The 16700-nt window shown below is 38.1% G+C and overlaps 1 long non-coding RNA gene across 1 annotated transcript; it reads left to right on the forward strand.

The window, feature by feature from the left end:
* The first annotated feature begins 1867 nt into the window (after positions 1–1867).
* On the forward strand, positions 1868–8021 carry LOC143682378 (uncharacterized). Its single transcript, XR_013175106.1, has 3 exons — positions 1868–3017; positions 7223–7346; positions 7512–8021. It is a non-coding gene; the product is annotated as an uncharacterized LOC143682378 (long non-coding RNA).
* Positions 8022–16700: the final 8679 nt, after the last annotated feature.

Below are 16700 nucleotides of genomic sequence, written 5' to 3' on the forward strand. Positions count from 1 at the left end.
TGTCACATCTCCATGGAAATAATTTAATCAAGCTCCCAATCTACAGTGCAGAATAGGGATTGAAAGAAATGGCTGCTCCCACAAGATTGGATCAGAATTGAAACATGGCATTTCTAGGATATATAATGTATTCAAACTAATACCCCTTCCCCTGAAAAAAAGACATGTTCAAGTTCTAATCTCTGGTCCTCTAGATGTGAACCCATTTGTAAATAGGATCTTTGAAGATGTTATTAGTTAAGGTGAAATTAAACTGAATCAGATAGGCATTAATCCAATATGACTGAAGTTGTTTTAAGTGGAGGAAACTTAGACATGATAGAAGACAGAAGGGCGCAGACGGCCATGTGACGAAGGCAGAGTTTGATTTATGGATTTCTAGCCAGCTACCGCAGAACACCCCAGACTTCAGAGATAGCATGATCCTGCCACACATTGATACTGGACTTCAAGCCTCCAAAACTATGATAAATTTCTGTTGTTTAAGCCAACCTGTCTGTGGTCCAATATTTATGTTTGTTATAACGGCCTTTGCAAACTAGTGATGGAAAAGGAAAAATCCTGAGTTTCATTCATGAATGGGTAAAGTTGTTATGTGGGTGCGAAATGAAAATGGAATAGGGATGCATTACAGCCCTATTCAGGCCTGTTACTGAAGGACAGTGTGGTGACAGTAAATCTTCCCAATAAGCAGAGCTTCAGGTGGCCTTCCACTTCTTTGTGGGATAGAAGTGGCCCAAAACAAGAATATACATGGACTCATGGGCGATGTAGGATGACTTAGCTCATCAGGGTCCTGGAAGAAATGAGACTGGAAAATCTGAGATACCTGGTGAAGAGGCATATGAGTGGACCCATGAGAGCAAGCACCAACTGTGGAGAAATATTTATTGTACATTAAGGTCCACCTGACAGCATCCACTACGAAGGAGGGACTAAGCAAATCAACTGGACTCAGGTCAGTAAATGTCAGGCAATGTCTCTCTTTGTCCACCCAATGTTTGAACAATTATCTTATGAACAGAGAGCAGAATAACTATGGTGGCAAAGTTGGGGCATCACCTGGTCCCAACAACCTACCCTCCACCTTCACCAAGCTACTACTGACCTGCCAGCAACAGAGCTCCCTATAAGGTACCATCCATCACTGGAAACCTCCAGCTACTTGGTAGCAAGTTGAATAATATTGAGCCCTTTATACCCTGGCTTTATGTTGACCAAGAGTGACAAGTATTTTGGACATGTATCTTTCCTGCCTGCAATGCCAGCATCGCTACCTAAGGTCTAATGGAGTTTCTACTTTACCTTCATGGAATTCTGCCTAACAATATTTAAACTAAGAAACTCACTTTAAAGCAAAAGAAGTACTGTAATGGGTAAATGACCGTGGGATTCAATGATCCTATCACATGTCACATGATTCAGAAGCTGCCAGTCTGATCATGCAAGGAAAGGAACTGTTGGAGGCACAGCTTGAGGTGCCAGCTGAGATATGACATGTGAGGATTAAGTATTATCTTTCAGAGCAAAATATACAATTAAATCCCTTTGGTTAGCTCTTCTGCTGATCTAACTAGGATTCTTCCTCTGATGGAAACCTCCCCTAACTGGAGGACATACTAACCAAAGAGGTATTGGAGAAAGTAGATGAGGAAGATCAATTACAGCCTTGGGATCTGCTACAGCCTGGGGGCTGTGTCCCAAATGCTTCTCTTATAAGCTTTCAGAAATCGTAACCCAACAGAGTCCTGGAGAAGTTGTGCCTGAATGGAATAAAATAAATGTGAAAAGCAAGTAGTTCATGACACAAAGAGAGGTCTGTAGTGGACAGTGCTGATGCCCAGTCTAAATCCCCTTTTCTGGCTGATGCCAGTGTATACAGAAGGTCAGCTCCTTCACATCAAGGTTGGCCGACTCTGTAATGCAATTGGTACTCTAAGGCTTCCTTAAGAAATCAGAGTGAAGTAAGTCTCTGGGACCACATCCTTCCTTAGCTTTGCCCCTATCCTCTTTCTCTCATTCCCTTTCTATGAGAATTATCCCCAAATAAATCACTTGAACAAGAATTCATATTGAGGCTCATATTCCAGGGCACCCACATTAAACAGAGTTCTCTAAAGAAACAGAACCAACAGGAGAACAGCTGTGAATATGAGAGATACAAAATTGTCTCAAGCAATTGTGGAGATGCAAGAGTCCAAAATCTGTAGAGCAGGTCAAAAAGCTGGCAACTCCAATGAAGGTTCTCAAGAAACTCCACAGGAGAGGCTGGCCTGGCTGAAGAAGTAGTGAAAATTCTCTCTTCTCCCTTAAAGGTCTTCAACTGATCAGATCATATCCAACTGATTGGATGTTCTCATTTGTAGAAGACACACCCTTAGTTGATTGTAGATGTAATCAGCCACAGATGCAATCAATTGACTGATGATTTAATAAACCAGTCTTCTGATTTATCAAACAGCCATGAAATATCCTTGTATTAATGGTTAGGCCAGTGCTTGTCTGACTAGACAATTGGGCACCATCACCTGGCCAAGTTGACACCTGAACTCAACCATCACAGAGCCCAACATAAGACACCATTTGTATAAGTTTAACATGCTTGTACATAAATAACAATACACATTTTCAACACCACACATAAATAAATAAATATAAAAACACATAAATACTAAATAAAAGGAACTACATAAAACACATTAGAATCACTGCCTTGATGGGAAGTGGGTATAAAAGAGGACAAATAAATAACCAAAATAAGAGAGGGGCTTGCATGGACCAATGAAAATACCATCACATGAATTGAGAGCTGTGATTAATGCTCTGTGTATACCTCAAGTCCAAAATCAATCAAACAAGCAAACACAAAGTTACTTAGATGATTCTCTTTAACAAATTCTTATCTCAATCTCAAGCTATGTTTTGCTTTCAGGTAAGAGCTCAAATCTCCCTCTCTTGCACATTATTTGGATATTCCTCTATCTCCTGAGAGATCATCCTGAAAAGATTAAGGAAAGGTAAAATCCCAATTGATTTTTGTGGGTCTAGACCAACCCTATTTCTAGTACTCCATACAGGAAATGTGTGAATAGTTGGTGAAGTTATTACTTTAACCAGGTCCTACTTTTTCCTCTCCCTGCTCTACCCAACTCCCTCCACGTTCTCCAGGGAAAATTTGATAAATTTCAGCATAGAAGAAGCAATTCGGCCTGAGTTTTCTTCTGGCAAATTCTTAAGAATATGTTGCAACATCACAAACACCGAAGGACAAAATATTCAATTAATGGATTTCCTTCAGAATTGTGTCTTATGGGTTTTGATTTCTCCATAATACTTGGCACAACAATATGCAGTCTGTTTTATTTAATTGAATTGGCCACTCTAATTTCCTTCTGATTTAATTAAGTTTAACTAATAAATATTGATTAATGATTGCTGCTCTTGGTCGCTGAAAAATCATTTTGACACAATCCATCTCCATAAGAGGTTTGCGATAAATATTGGAAGAGAATATTTGAATATGTTGGGCCTTTCTTCAAATTTTCAAAGGGAAAATGCTCACATTCTTAATTTCCAATAATATGCTAATGTCTCTATTTTTAATATTATATTAGCGTTTCACCAGGGAAAGTGTTAAAATTATTTTCTGATACAATCTTGCTTTCCAATTCTGCTCTGTAAAAGTTTTATATTATCTGTAATCTCTTCTATGCCCTGAGCAGAAATGTTTTATTTATCCTTCTCCATTGGCTTGTAAAACTACCCAGTATAAGCCTGGCCAGACCTTCAAATATCCATAACAACACAGCAGTGATAAAATATACTCTTTCATGATAGTAGAAGTAGGATGAGACTGTTGAGATGACTAAGGATTTATATCAGAAAAGGAAATTAGCATAAACCACTATCTGGGTTTTTGGAGATACAAGTGACCAAATCATTGCTTGAGAATATTGAGAAGGTATTGCATGCTCTGCCTCTGCTCCATAAACCCCAGAGTCCTGCCAACTCCATAGATATATAAGTAACCACATCGTCAAACCATTTGGTATCTTTTTCATAAAGCACAGGCATGAAGTTCAGGGATGAAGTTCATGTTTAAGTTTGCTAAAGCTGCCAGAATGCAATGTACCAGAACTGGATCAACTATATAAAAGAGACTTATTAAATAACAAGTTTACAGTTCTAAGACCTTAAAAATGTCCATATAGAGAAAGACACCTTGACTCTTAAAAAAGGCCAATGTCTATTGCATGGAAAGGTACATGGCTGGCATCTACTTGTCCTTGTTCCCAGTTCCATTGTGTCCAGATTCTGATTCCAGTGGCTTCCTCTCTAAGAGCCTGAGGGTCTTCACTTAGCTGCTCTGGGAAAAACTCTGAGTTTCATCTCTTAGCTTAGCATCTCCTGGGATCTGAAGGTTTCTCTTCTTCAGGTTCTGGCTATTTCTGTGAGTCCTTGCTTAACACCTGGGCTTTTTCTGTCTCGATCTCCAAATGTCTGTGTCAGCTCTGAGCTGTTTCTCTCTCCATGAGCTCTCTTAAAGACTCCAGTAAACTAATTAAGACCCACATTGGATGGGCAGAGTCACATCTCCATCTAAGCAAAAGGTCCCTCCCACAACTGGACGTGTCACATCTGCATGGAAACAACCTAATCAAGAGGTCCCACCCTATAATACTGAATCAGGATTAAAAGAAGGCTTTCCTGGGGGTACATAACAGCTTCAAACAAACACACTCCCAAACTAGGTTTACAATCTGGCTGACAACCGTCTTACTTGACTTACATCCCCAGGATAACTTCCGCTCTTTCCAACAGTCCCAAAAATCCCATGGGATTTCACCCCTAAATGGTTCTACACAAGCCCTTCTGATGAAATACCTTTACCCCCTTTCTCTACTTGGTGAACCAGGACAGTGACTGGCCATATCCCTTTTTCGTTATGCTCTCAGAACTGCAAAAGTATTTTGGGGTGAAATTTTGGTGTTACAGAAAAGCTTTTATTCCCACTTATTCTAAATCCAATGCACAGCCCCCACAAGTATCCTTCAGTCAAGCCATTTCAGGAAGAAATTCTCAGGCAAACTCTTTCATGCATCTTCCCGAAAGCCAGAGGTCTTCTTTCCTCCTCAGTAAATGTCAACCCCAACACCATACTCTTATCCTTCTCACATTTCTCTGACTTGCACATGCTCAATCCCAACTCCCGAGGGATAAAAGTGAGCAGCAAGGGGAATCACTGTCTACTGTACGATTCTGTGTCATTTCCCATTCATGGGACTTATCTCTAACCCAGAATTAAACTGAACAGTTAATTCTCCATTCTAGGAAATATTACATATGGTTGAAATTCGTTCTTAAAAAACAAGGGGCCTCAGTTGCTGAAGCGATGAGTACTCATTCCGGATGCGCATAAGAAATGCACTTTTGGTATTTGGAAAAAACTTCTCTCAGCAACCCCCTTTTAATGAGAGCAATAAAGATGGTTATATTAAGACATGAGATAAGCACGTGGGAACACACAGGAGATAGAAGGGGAGGGAAGGACAGTCCAGGAAGAAGACACAGCATGAAAAAATAAAAAGAAGCACACAAGCAAGTTACCGGGTGTTCAGTACTTGGCAAGAACAAAATACCATGAGTATGTTGGGAATCAAGAATGTTACTAAAAAGGGGGTTGTGAAGAGTCCTGAATGCCTGGTTAAGGCATGGGGTTATGAGTGTGAAGGGTCCAAAACCTAGCTCCACCTCCTACTAGCATTAGGGAACTTGGGCATATTATTTATCTTCTGTGGGCCTGAGTTTTCCCACCTATAAAATGGGGATAAGGATGGCACCCATGTTGTAGGATTAATTGAGATAATCTGTGCAAAGTGCTAAACATGGCATCTTCACATACATAACAAGCACTTTAATAAATGTTAGATATTTTTCATTACTGTTACTCTTCTGTATGAAATAAAAACAAGGGAATACACTTATTTTCATGGGGAAAAAACCATAAAACCAAGGAGCCTTGCCATAAACTACATTGTCTTCCATGCACCTTGTTTTATGTCCCCAAAACAACCTCAAGTAAAAAGTGCAAATCCTTAGCACAAAAGTTTAAGTCCTTTAAATGAGGATAGAAGAGCAGTGACGGTCCTGGGACCAGGTGGACCACATCTACCGGGGATTCCCAGCATCAATCTAGGGCACTGAAGACTCCTGAGAGGCCTGATCTGTCTCTCCTTTTATCAGCCACTGGAGACGGCTGTGACTACTTGTGTGGGAAACCGACAAGGAGTGAAAGCCTCCGCATCTCACCTCTTGCCGCTCTACACTCCGTGCTGCTCTGGACGTCCCCTCCTCTGATCTGTCACTCCACATGCTTTTCCTCTTAGATCTTCCTACTGTGCCCTCTGGAAGCTCTGTGAAATCGTAAACAAGTTTTCCTATGTCTTAAACTTCTTGAGAGAACATCTTAGTCACCTCCTTTCCATGAGACACCATGCGCCCTGCGGTCTCCACTGGTGGAGACAGCATCAGCTCACGTCTTAGTCCCACATCCAGACTTCTCACCTCGCTCCTCCTCTTTGACCTTCACTCTCTCACGATATCCTCCTTCCAAACTATCCTCACCACTCCTGCTTCATCATTTCCCTCTCAAGCTTAATTTCAATAGTTCAGCTCTTCAAAATTCACTGGCCAATATCCTCGACTCCCTTGACTATTATTTCTCCATAGCACTCACTTGGCAAAAAAAAAAAAAAAAAAAAAAATCAGCTTTGTTTTTTACTGTTTTATCCCAATATTTAACTTGGGATATAATGTGAGCTACTTTATCTTCCTTGTTATTTTTTGAAACTGCTAGGTTTTATTGTACTTTACTAAGTGCAAAATTATTTATTAGAATTTTCCTGATCCCACTTAGTGTAAAATACCATGGGATACTAGTAAATGCTGTATAGAGTAGAAGTCAGGTTGGGGGTCTGAGACAAATACGATGGTTGGCAGCCGGACTGTAAACTTTGCCAAAGAATCTGGACTATGTATTTCTTGTTTACAGAATCGAGAAAATAAGCTTATCTTTAGCTATGCATTTATAATCCTGTATTCTGGATTTTCTTTCATAAATGAAGCAGAGAATTGGTGGGAGCATGCAAGGGTTGGGCAGGGGTCAGCTGCATGGGGAGATTTCAGCTCGGTTTCCCGGTTGGCCCCTGCTTGCCTTTCACAGTCGGTGTTTCCACTCGGGGCTGCCACAAACAGCTGTGCCGGTTGCAGCCTGTGAAAGGGAGGAAGAAGAGGCTAGACTTCTGTGCTCATGCTCTGTTTCCGGGATCACGTGCTCTGGCTTAGAGGTGGGCTCCTTTTTTCTGATCCATACAAAGACATCGAGTAAACTAGGGGCAGCCCCTTCCCCAGCCCCTCCATTTCTGAACATCAAGCTCAAAACATTTAATGCAAGTTGATCCAGCCCAAACACCTGCTAACCTCCCTATCTGCATCTGCTTCCATTCCTCCAGCCCCTACAGTCTAGAGAAACACCTGAAGAGACAGCTTTGTGCTGTCCCTGGAGTCACACAGATCTGAATATGATCCCAGCTCTGCTACTTAGACTTGGAACTTGGATAAATTACTTGACCGCTCTGAGCCTTGGTTTCCTTATATGTAAAATGGGTGGGTAAGTAGATTTTTGTAAAGATTAAATGAGATAATGTCCCTAGGACAGTGCCTGGTATATGGCAGGTACTTCATAAATGCTTGCAGCTAGCCAGCAAATGAATAAGCAAATAAGATGGAAGGAAGGAAGAGATGGAGGGAAGGATGGAGGAAAGATAGAGCAAAACATTGTCTTTAGATATTTCAAGCCACTCACTTCCTTCATATGGCTTAGCAGATGAGCGACATTACTGGGCTGATGACACTGCAGAAGAGAATCCTAAGAAACCAATAAGGGAGAGATTTTTGATAAACAGCTTTTGTTTCTGAAATTTCTTCCATGTATTTTTGCTTGACCAATCCAGGGTTATATTACTGCAGAGCAAAATTGATATGTATCCTATGGATTTGTGCATTATTCAAGTCTCTGAAATTTTGCAAATGAACTCCAAGATCTTATGCATTTTGTAAAGGAGTTAAGTGAATTACTGAGATTTTAGGTGCCTCAATTTTACTGATAATTTATTTACAGTCATATCTTTGTTCTATGAAAACAGTGCTTAGCCAGTTTCAGGTGCATTGTACATGGGGAGAATAAAAAGCACGAGTTAGTTTCATGCACAACATATCAAAAAAAAAAACAAGAATGAGTTCAGTAATTAAAAAAATAACAAAAGAAACACTATCCAATGTCCATGTTTCACTAACGACCATATTGACTTGACATACTCATGTCTGTTAAGAACTTTGGGGCTGTACATACGTGGATATTTCTCAATAAAAATATTTAAAAAATAAAAAAGAACTTTTACAGTGCTTTATGTATTTATTCATTGCATTTTAGGTGCTGACTAGGTGTACTGGATAAAGTTTCTGAATTTAAACACAGCAAAGGCAAAGTGGTAGAACAATTCACAAACATGTTAACTATGAAACAAAAATTGTTACGTTTACAAATACTCATTTAACTAGTCTCTTCCTCTGTATCACACACAGACATAAATAAACATGCACATGCTCACACATACACACACACACAAGGAACAAAGGTGAGAATGATTGAAATACAGATTTCATTTTAAAAAGTAATGTAATGTAATATATGATTTTAAATTTTACGGAGACAAAGAGATTCCACTTCAGTCTACAAAATGACATGTTGATGTTTGTCTCTAGTAAAGACAGGGAAAAAACAAGGCAATGATTTTGCTTGTCTAACTCCTAGTCATTGTAAAGCAACCACTGTTTAACTCTGATATAAAACTTTCAGTTCAATGTTTTCAAAAATGTCAAAGAAGGGGAAAGTACTTATTTAATAAACAGAGGTAAATATCTATTGGAGGCTTATAGAAAATGTGTATTTATATTTTGCTTTTTCTCATAGCAGAGAAAGCAAAAGGGAGCAATCCAGAAAGACAGTTTCCAAAGAAGACATGTCTATTTCCCATATAACTTCATTTCTATATATGTACCTTCAAATTTAAATTACTATTGAACTCATACCATATCCAAGAGTTATCAGCTGTCAGAATGCTTTTTGTCTTTGATGTCAGAGATGGAAAATGATAGATCTTTTAAAGTACAGGATGAAATGTGCCAACACAAATATATAAAAGGTCCTGGCCAAACTTAAGTGATCAAAGAAGGTCACCAAGGATTCCTGAGATGAGTCTTAAAAATAATTAGGGGTGGGGTACAAGGGTAGTTCAGTGGTAGAATTCTCACCTGCCATGTGGGAGACCTGGGTTCGATTCCCAGCCCATGCACTTCCCAAAACAAACAAACAGAAACCAAACAAGCAAGCAACACACAAAAAAATTCAACAAACGGTGCTGCAATAACGAAATGCTCACATGGAAAAAGAATGAAATGTGACCCCCACCATACAGCAATACAAAAAAAAATTGATTAGTAGGTGAAAGCATGTGGTAAATTATAATAAATATATAATGATTTTAGGAATGGTTGGAGCTTAATGTGTTTATACAGGAGTAGAGAAGATTGCAGCTGGAGAGATTGCAGAAGACTAAATCATGAAGGGCTTTGTATGTCATGCTGAGGATATTAGCATCCCCTAAAGTCTCCAAAGGAATGCTGAAGTACAGGAGTCATGCTTTACTAAAAGAAATGGAAAGATTTATTTGTATCTAAATGCCATTTTGAGTAATGCAGAAGATGTGCCACAGTGCACCCTCCCTACCCTCAAACCATTTCCCTACTCCTCTTCGCAGTAGAACTCTTCCCAAGAACTCTTCACGCTCAGTACATAGTCCTGTAGCAATCATGGTTCAGTGAGAGAAGCAGGAACAGCATGATATAGATATCTACATGACCTATTACAGAATTTGACCTCATGCAATTGCAGTTGCTGGTTTAGATGCTTCTATAAAGCTGTTTACATCTGATGTTGGAACTTGAAGGCTAACGGCCAGGCAGTTAGGAAGGATGGATGTAAAATGAAGGAGAGAAAGGATAAGCTGAAACTCCCAAGCTCAAGCTGGAAACTACAAGGGCAGACTGGAACCCAATCAGGTCCTCACTTCCTCCAGCTTTGATGACGTGAGTGTCTTGTGATAAATGTTGGTGCCCTTCATCATGGAGTTAAACTCACAACTGGCCCAGGAGTTGTGGTAGCTGAAAGAGGACTCAAAGGAAGGTAGAGCAGCGGCTGATCAGATTGCTGCCCCACACCAGCAACTGACTACAGGAGTCAACTGCAGCAGAACCTGCCTGATCTTCTAAATATAAAAACATGATGGTTGATTTTTTCCACCCTCCAAATCTCATATAAACACACACACACATGCATGCACAAGCTCTTGTAGTCCTCCCTAATTGTAAACATGCAGTGAAGGGAATTCTGTTCTGAGAAAGATGAACTTAATCAAGCTGACACACTGCAAGGCCACCATAATCATCCTTTATCAACATGGCACCCGTAGGCACTATTTAACCATACTTGATTTCCAAATAAAGAAAATAGCAAAATCATGCTCCCAGCTAGTAGGATATAACTGCTCCATGTCCAGTGGAAAATGAGGATGTGAAGACCCGTTTCCATCTTTGGGTGATGTTCATTCAGTCCCTGATTGAACCTGCCCTGATAATAAGGAAGAGCTTGTCTTCCCCTAATCATGCAGCCTAAGAGATTCCCAACCTCAGGCTTCCCTCTCCTAAGAGTCTGATACTGCTAGATCTGCTAGATCACTGTGCCAGGGAACACACACCTGCAAGTTTCCTCAAGTATTGCCCCAAAAGACCTGATATGTACACTGTGGGTCATTTGCCTCTGTGTGCCCACCAATGTATTCTTTCAGTGAAATATAGTGAGGCATTTAAGAATTTAATTTTTAAAACTTTCCCCAAAATTGCATCGAACATAGCATTTTGCCTGATTGTTCACTGACTAGAACCCAAGCAATTATATAATTTCAGGATTAAAGGATCTCTGTCTCTATACATTCAAAGACTCTTTGCAATCTGAAATCCTGATATTTTCTTCCTTCTGAGAATTGAAGATGAAGGTTTACCACTCTTTCTCCTTATTCAAAATGTGCTTTTTATGAATGAGTTAAATCAGATAAGTTTTGTGTTAAACTTTGGAAAGGGAAATTTACCCAGGGGTGAAAAACCTTACCAGTCTACTCAAAATCCTATTTACCTGTTGCTTATTGATTCTCATTTCCTTCTTTTTCACACACAAAGTACAAACTACTAATCTTCACATGTTTAATTGCCCTCTTGGAACACTGGACTTAGGCCAATCTGTCAAGTTTTTTTTCCCTCTATGATTCTAGGGCATGGCACACAGCTGGGAATAAAAGGTGAAATCATCCTCTGAACAAATAAGGTTACAGTGGTCCGTTGAGCCAAGAGATGTGAAGAATTCTAAATAAGGATAGTTCTTAGCCTGGTTTTTTAATTAGCCATTGTCATCCTTAAGTCACTCAATGTGAATTTTTTCCAGGAACTCCCTCTTTGCTTAGTTTTACCACTATTTCATACATTTTAATGGATTGGGATATTTTAGAATAATTTAATACTTTTCCTTTCTTACTAATTTTGCAATATAAAAACACTGCTTTTATAATATAAAAATATTTTAATGCCATTGTCAATAATGTTAATAAATATAGTGATGCTACCCTAGTTTCTCGTATGTTAAACAAATTTATTCCTCACAAAAACTCTGAGGTAAGTGCTGTTATTATATCCATTCTTTAGATGAGGAAACTGAGGCCTGGAGAAGCAACTTTCCAGTATGTGGCAGAAAAAGTATCACTGCACAAGCAATATAACCCAAGAGTGACACAAGTCACTCTTGATTTACTACATTCTACTATGTATTGATAGCATCGTACATTGTATAACATTCTGGAATTTTCAAAAGACTATCACATATTCTTCACACCAATACCAAGAGGCAAATATACCCATTTCAAGATGAAGGGGCTGAGTCTCAGAGAAGCCCAAATCAGACAGCTGGTATATGACAAAAACAGAATAAAAATCCGGTTTTCTTCAAATTCATATTTTTTCTCTCATATGCTTTGCTTCTTATAAAATATGATAAAAATATCAACTTGCAAAATGCATGGCAACATTAAACTTTTCATTTTCATGTCAAGTCACATTATTTCATTTAAAATATGCATTCTTTACGGTTTATCTTCAGTTTTCATTTTTTTGTCAAATGCATCTGTGCTCTAATAATGGAAATGAATCTCAGTTTGAGAATTAAAAACTATTAAGACTGATAGCTTCTTCTGATTTATCATAATTATTTATCAGTTTAATTTACCAGTTGAATGTGTGCTAAATAGCAGCGTTGAATGGCTATATAATTCATTTGACTTCTGACCCTGACACATCAGCAGCAACTTAGGTGAATCTAGACGAGTCATTTCAATTCTCTAGGCTTCGTCTCCTCATCTGGGCAATGAGAGGCCCTCCAAGTTCCTTCTGGCCCTAAGTTTAGGATGCCACCTGTGTGCTTTACTGAGCCTCTGGCAAGTGAAGGGAGAAATCTACACAAGTTTATACAACAGAGAAGCTTTAAAGAATCTATCAATGAAATAAGTCACATCGATGGACGGATTGTTCCCTAGGAGAGGAGGGATGGGTGTTGCTAATAGTGTTTTGAGCTCTTTCTTTTCTCCAGACACTGTGCTAAGTGTTTTCATATGTATCCTCTTTGGTTATGTAATTCAAAAACACCCCATGCATGTTAATAAATTCATTTTGAAATAGCGAATTTGATTTGCTATATCTGTTCCTTTTATTGCCAGTGTTACTTACACCCCATTTTCTCTTTGGCATCCCAACTTAGCCAAAAATCATATTTTTTTCCATGACGTTAACTGATCTCCACCTTGTTTTTTTCCAAATACTGAACACATTCAATTAAAATATAGCCAAGGGTCCGAAAGTGGTGCAGTAACACAGAAGCCAGTCAGTCAGTATTTACGTAACTTGAAAAACTCTATATCTCAATAGATGTATTCCAAATCATCAGAACTCTCACTTATATAAGAACTTCAAGTGGTTAATAGTAGAAATACAAAAGGAAAAAGAATTATTTTTGGAAATTTTTAAAGGCACTGCATGTCAAAGTAACGCTGAGCATCTATTTGTACGGCAACATGCATTAAAATCCATTATATTATTTTTCTTTTCCCTAGGTACAAATGTTACTGTAAGTGTGTTGATACAAATTGTATTTAAATTTGTTCTCTTTATTTAAAAGCTTTGTGTTTTGTGTTAAGAGAGGACAGTTGTAAAATTATTAACTGTACATTAGTCTCATACTGATTTCAGAGGCTATTAAGCAATGCAAACAGCATCTTGGTGGTTTGGAATTGGCCCCATTCACAGCATATTCCATGGGACTCCATCTTTACAATCTGTTTCAAGCTGCATGCAAAATACTAAAACCATAAGCAACAGACTCATTAGAATATCAAATGAGGCTTTTATCTTAATAAATATTTGGCAGGTATGAAAACAGAGATTTCTGTTTAATGAGTGGATGGCATTTGGCTCTCTCATCAACAACATACGGTCTTTATTGAGCATCTACTATACGTTTGGCATTGTCCCAAGCAATTGGGAATATAATCGGCAATATACAGTCCTTTTCCTTAGAAATAACATACCAAGACCAAGACTTGGCATATTATTTCAGATACATACTAAGGTTTATGTATTAAAAGGGAGTCAACTAAAATATTTTAATAAATAGTATTTTCACCACTTATATCTAGGAATAATATAGTATCTTTGGGATCAGTTGAATAGATTGACCATTATTTTTTGTTTTTCTTCCCCAGATAGATGTGGAGCCTTTGCATGTGTGTGCTTAAATATTTGACATGTACACATTAAGAAATAACAAACAGGGCTAGGGAGAGACACTGTTCTATTAACCTATATATTATTGTACATTAAACTACAACTGGCTGAAAAAGACTAACTCCTTTGGTCATCTAGGTTGGAATTTGATAAGGTTAAAGTGTTCAAAACTCAAATATCTTGGCAATAGGTATTCTCTCAAAGTAGATTTAAATCAGTGTTTCTCTAAATGTGATCTCTGGAGCAGCAGCCTTAGCATTACTTGGAAGTATATTAGAAATGCGAATTCTTGGGTCCCACCCCAGTTTTACCGAATTATAAACCCTGAAGATGGCCCATCATTCAGTTTTAACAAGCCCTCCAGGAGGTCATGATGCACACTTGAGTTTGAGAACCACTAATTTAGAGTGAGAAAATAGATAAGTGTTCCTTTCCCCACAGCTGTTGATCAAGACAGGCCCCCAAGGCGTAGAGGCCTCAACGGCAGTTATATTTGTAAAAGATCTGAGCTTAAAAGTGCAGGAACTCTGGAAAAGTTATGAATCTATTTTATTCTTCCAAGTGTAAATGTTTGAAAACAGGAGTAAAGCCTATGGCCAGTTGAAATGTTGGCATTCCCTGGTTCTTTCAGCAAGAGTCAGTCCCAGGGTATACAGCAGAACAGCAAAAACAACAAGACAGAGGGTGGATTTCAAAGACATAGGGGTGAAAATGGAGACTAAAGAGCACGTCAGAATAGCTAAGTGGCTTTGAAATACAAGATAGGAATTGACAAAACAAACCGAGTGCTTTTATGAGTTCACTGAGTGACAATAGCACAAAAAGAAAAGATTTCAAGTTAATTCCCTATAAAGAGTGCAATTGCTACAACACTATTAAGAGATGGCCAATTTAAAGTCTATACTTCTACTGCCTGGGCCTCTTCTCTGCATAAAGGTGAGCCAAGAATAAAGTATAGAAGCCAAGCATAAATGCTAAATTTCTGAAAGAATTTAGATGTGAAAATTATTATTTTAGCAGATCCTATGACCCTGCTAATCCATTCCAGGCATATACTCTTTTTTTTTTTTTTTTTAATTTTTTAATATTTTTTTATTAACGGAAAGAAAAAAAAAAAGAAATTAACACAACATTTAGAAATCATACCATTCTACATATGCACTCAGTAATTCTTAACATCATCACATAGATGCATGATCATTGTTTCTTAGTACATTTGCATCGGTTTAGAGGAACTAGCAACACAACAGAAAAAGATATAAAATGTTAATATAAAGAAAAGAAATAAAAGTAGTAATAATAGTAAAAAACAACAACAACAAACAAACCAACAAGCAAACAAAAACAAAAAAAACCCTATAGCTCAGATGCAGCTTCATTCAGTGTTTTAACATGATTACTTTACAATTAGGTATTATTGTGCTGTCCATTTTTGAGTTTTTGTATCTAGTCCTGTTGCACAGTCTGTATCCCTTCAGCTTCAATTACCCATTGTCTTACCCTGTTTCTAACTCCTGCTGAACTCTGTTACCAATGACATATTTCAAGTTTATTCTCGAATGTCCGTTCACATCAGTGGGACCATACAGTATTTGTCCTTTAGTTTTTGGCTGGATTCACTCAGCATAATATTCTCTAGGTCCATCCATGTTATTACATGCTTCATAAGTTTATCTTGTCTTAAAGCTGCATAATATTCCATCGTATGTATATACCACAGTTTGTTTAGCCACTCTTCTGTTGATGGAGATTTTGGCTGTTTCCATCTCTTTGCAATTGTAAATAACGCTGCTATAAACATTGGTGTGCAAATGTCCGTTTGTGTCTTTGCCCTTAAGTCCTTTGAGTAGATACCTAACAATGGTATTGCTGGGTCGTATGGCAATTCTATATTCAGCTTTTTGAGGAACCGCCAAACTGCCTTCCACAGTGGTTGCACCCTTTGACATTCCCACCAACAGTGGATAAGTGTACCTCTTTCTCCGCATCCTCTCCAGCACTTGTCATTTTCTGTTTTGTTGATAATGGCCATTGTGGTGGGTGTGAGATGATATCTCATTGTGGTTTTGATTTGCATTTCTCTAATGGCCAGGGACATTGAGCATCTCTTCATGTGCCTCTTGGCCATCCGTATTTCTTCTTCTGGTAGGTGTCTGTTTAAGTCTTTTTCCCATTTTGTAATTGGGTTGGCTGTCTTTTTGTTGTTGAGTTGAATAATCTCTTTATAAATTCTGGATACTAGACCTTTATCTGATATGTCGTTTCCAAATATTGTCTCCCATTGTGTAGGCTGTCTTTCTACTTTCTTTTTTTTTTTTTTTTTATTAATTAAAAAAAGAATTAACAAAACAATTAGAAATCATTCCAATCTACATGTACAATCAGTAATTCTTAATAACATCACATAGTTGCATATTCATCATTTCTTAGTACATTTGCATCAATTTAGAAAAAGAAATAAAAAGACAACAGAATAAGAATTAAAACAATAATAGAAAGAAAAAAAAACAAAAAAAACAAAAACAAAAAACCTATACCTCACATGCAGCTTCATTCAGTGTTTTAACATAATTGCATTACAATTGGGTAGTATTGTGCTGTCCATTTCTGAGTTTTTATATCCAGTCCCGTTGTACAGTCTGTATCCCTTCATCTCCAATTATCCCTTCTCTTTTTTTTTTTTTTTTAATTAACGGAAAAAA

This window comes from Tamandua tetradactyla, chromosome 5, assembly GCF_023851605.1.
Source record: "Tamandua tetradactyla isolate mTamTet1 chromosome 5, mTamTet1.pri, whole genome shotgun sequence".
NCBI classification, from domain to species: Eukaryota; Metazoa; Chordata; class Mammalia; order Pilosa; family Myrmecophagidae; genus Tamandua; species Tamandua tetradactyla.